This window comes from Amphimedon queenslandica, unplaced genomic scaffold (assembly GCF_000090795.2).
Source record: "Amphimedon queenslandica unplaced genomic scaffold, v1.1 AMPQUscaffold_13107, whole genome shotgun sequence".
Taxonomy (NCBI): domain Eukaryota; kingdom Metazoa; phylum Porifera; class Demospongiae; order Haplosclerida; family Niphatidae; genus Amphimedon; species Amphimedon queenslandica.
In genome coordinates, this window is record NW_003546657.1 from 32750 (window position 1) to 36614 (window position 3865).

Below are 3865 nucleotides of genomic sequence, written 5' to 3' on the forward strand. Positions count from 1 at the left end.
GATTTACTCTCGGTCATGAACAACAATATATGAACAATCATTGGCAACCACTTTCAAATTTTTCCAGGAAGGTTTCCCCAACTGAGCAAAGGTATAGCACTTTTGATTGAGAGCTCCTAGCCATTTGAAGGTCATGTCTTCACTGTCCGCACTGACCACAATTTCACTCACATATTCCTTACATACCATATCTAATAAATATTCACTACGACAACTCAGAAATGTCGATTACATACAGTCTATCTGGAAATTTTTACTGTGATTTAAATTTTACTGGATTAGAATTTCACAAAAAATTAGATTACCCATATAATTACATGCCACATTCAATAATACATGAGAGTCTTATTTATTAAAAATTAAATCACAGCACAATTTTAAACCGCAAAAATTTCCTACCACACTAATTTCCTGATCTACTGTATGTCAATTTACCAGTGATATTTGTCACATACAGGGTAAGGACAACCCAGTTGCTGATGCATTGTCCAGAAGAAATGGATACTGCTCAAGATAGGTGAGTTTCTTTCTGCAGAGTCTCGACATCACTCTCTCACTTTGGAACCTTCCCTCTTCCTCAATCTACACACTATTAACTGTGACGTTTCTCATGAAGTACCACACCCTGTTGTTCCACTCTTTCAGGCGGTTAGTTTTTGATGCTTTGCACTGGCTCTCTCATCCAGGTATTAAAGCCACTCACAAGCTCATGTCAAGTCAATTCGTGTGGCCCAAGATGTATTCTGATATAAAAGGATGGACTCGTACATGACTCTTGTCAACGGTCCAAAGTAATGTCACTCTTTCATTTTTTCACACACCTGATTCTTGATTAGATCACATGCATGTCGATATTGTTGGCCCTCTTCCTGCTTCTAAAGGTCATACATATCTACTCACTTGTATTGATACATTCACTAGATGGCCAAAGGCATTCCCTCTCACTGATATTACTGCTCTTTTGGTGGCTTATTCTCTCATTTCTGGATGGATTTCAAGGCTTGGAGTCCCATCCACTGTTACTACTAATTGCAGAGGTGAATTTGAATCTGATCTCTGGTACCAACTCATAATACTACTGGGTACTGCGCATATTCACACCATAGCCTACCACCCCCAAGCGAATAGTATTATGAAACGTTTCCACAGACAACTGAAAGTAGCTCCTAAAGCTCACAATGACTCTTCATGGACCAACTTTCTTCCATTGGTATTACTCGGCATACGTACTGCCCTTAAGGAGGATCTTTACTGCACTACTGCAAAACTTGTATATGGTATGTCCCTCCTTCTCCCTAGTCAATTCTTTTCTCCTTCCCTTTCCTCCTCTACTCCTGATTTTAACTGTATCATTCGACTCAAGCAGTACATAATTACATTACATGCTAGTCCTACTCGCACTCAGAATACTTGTGATTTATTTCCTCTCAACTACTCTATATGTCTTTGTAGAGATGCAGTTAAGATGCCCTTGCAAAAACCATACAATGGCATATATCAAGTATTGTGTCGCTCAGACAAATATTTTGTCTTAGATATTAATGGTCGGAATGATGCTATTGGTATAGATTGATTAAAGACTGGTAATATTGATTCCTTAACTTCTACTAATACTACTGACGATACTCCTAACACTGCTATTAATGATCACACTGCTACTCCGCCTATTACTTCCACTTCAGTCACGTGTAATCATTTAGAATGCCATGTACATTTTCCCTCTCATCTCAATTTGTAAGGTACTGTTGCACTGGAGGGGAAGTACTGTAGCGGATGGTTAACTATTATTACAGTTCTCATTATTACGATTATTGTTATTATCATTAATGCAACTACTGTTATTCTTATTGTAACTTGTGTGCACATGCACACATTATCTCTTCTGACATTTTTCTCTCATGTTGTACTGTCTTTTCTCTGTAACAGTTGTGTCCTTTGATTTTGTTATCAGAGAACTTTACTCACCTTAGTGCTATTCTTCACAGTAAACAGGCTGAAGTTGATTTTCAGCCTTCTAAATTTAGCTCTTTTATTAGTAGGTATTCCCAACAACTTTGGCGATACCACTTTAGCTGCATATTTATCCATTCGTAACTTAAGGTACTTTGTTGAAGGTTGTACATTTTCTGTTTATTCTGAGCAGAAACCATTCACTTACCATACGTTTAAAGAGTCTGATAAACGTTAATGACATCAGTCTTCACAATTGGACTTCACATCGCAGTTCACTACTGACATCAGATATATTTGTGGTCAATTGAATTTGGTGGCTGATGCTTTATCTGGCAATGCACTTAATCAGCTGTCTTCATCAGAGACACCCCCAGCTGAAGGTCATTGCTGTGGCTCAATGAGATTGTCAATTTCTTTCTGAGCAAACGTCTACACTCTCTTCATTTGAAGCAAGTTGCTATTCCTCATTTAAATCTCACTGTTGTGACACTTCTAAGGAAACACCCCACCCAGTACTACCACCTCCATTTCGTTGTACTATATTTGACTGACTTCATTCGCTCTCACATTCTTCAATTTGTTCTACTGTCAAGCTGATTTCATCTCAATTTGTTTTGCCTCAATTGGCTCCCAATATCATGTCGTGGAGTTTCTCTTGTCTTCCCTGTCAAAGGTCAAAGGTACATACACACTTTGTCTCACCTGTAGGTACTTTCCCTGCTACTACACAGTTTGACTATAATGACATTGATATTGTTGGACCACTTCCCTTATCTCATGGTTTCACATATTTATTTACTTGTACAGACAGGTTCACTACATGGCCTGAAGCCTTTCCTATAGCCTACATATCTGCTCTAACTATTGCTTGTGCTCTAGTAGGTGGTTGGATATCACGTTTTCGTGTCCTTTTAGAGGCAGTCGATTTGAATCCTCTCTCCTTGATCAACTCACTCGTTTCTTAGGTACTGATAGATGTTGTACTACAGCATACCACCCTCAAGCTAATGGTATGATGAAGAGAGATTCCATCGTCAACTGAAAGCTGCCTTGAAAGCTCATTGACTTTTGAAGAGTCATGCAATGAGTCCCTCCCTCTAGTGTTATTAGATATTTGTACTGCTGTTAAAGAGGACATACATTACTCTCCAGTTGAACTAGTTTATGATACAACTGTTCATCTCCCTTAAAATTTTTTCTGTCATACTAATTCACTTTTACTTTCATAGTCCTCAGAGTATGTTGCTCAACTCAAGTGTTACATGCGTTTTCCTTGACTCACTCTAGTGCACTTTCCAACAACTCGATATACTCATATTCCTGATTCACTCTCTTTCTCTTCACATATATTGATTCAACATGATTTGGTATAGAAACCTTTTCATTGTCCTTATGATGGACCGTATAAAGTACTGGAATGTACTGAGAAATATTGTCTTGAATATTAATGGTAGTTGAGACACTATATCTATTGATCGTCTCAAACCAGCACTTATAGACAAAACAAGTACTACTCTCCGTAACCATTATTCTCTCTTAACAGTCTCATTCTACTTCTTTCTCCTCTACTCCTTTGACCACTGCCCGTTGTAAGACCAACACTACTCCTGTAGAGACTGATGGTCCTCAAATTTTTTGTTCTGGTCGATGCGTTTGTTTTCCTAATTGACTCAATATTTGATCTTTTGTTCACTTGTTCTATGAAAGAGAGTACAGTAGTGTAAACTTACGGTATGTTTATTATTTGTTGTTATTATTACTGCTATTATTATTATTATTTCTATTATTATTATTTTTTTATTTATTGTTGATTAAGTTTTTATTCATCAATTTAAAGTATCAATAATAATAATAATAATAATAATAAATAATTAAAATACATTATTATTATTATGGCTATTATGGTTTCAAT

The 3865-nt window shown here is 36.9% G+C and overlaps 2 pseudogenes; both read left to right on the forward strand.

Moving 5' to 3' along the window:
- The first annotated feature begins 610 nt into the window (after nt 1-610).
- LOC105314099 (uncharacterized) lies at nt 611-2188 on the forward strand (annotated as a pseudogene).
- A 319-nt stretch (nt 2189-2507) lies between these two features.
- On the forward strand, nt 2508-3143 carry LOC109585174 (uncharacterized; annotated as a pseudogene).
- The last annotated feature ends 722 nt before the right edge of the window (nt 3144-3865 follow it).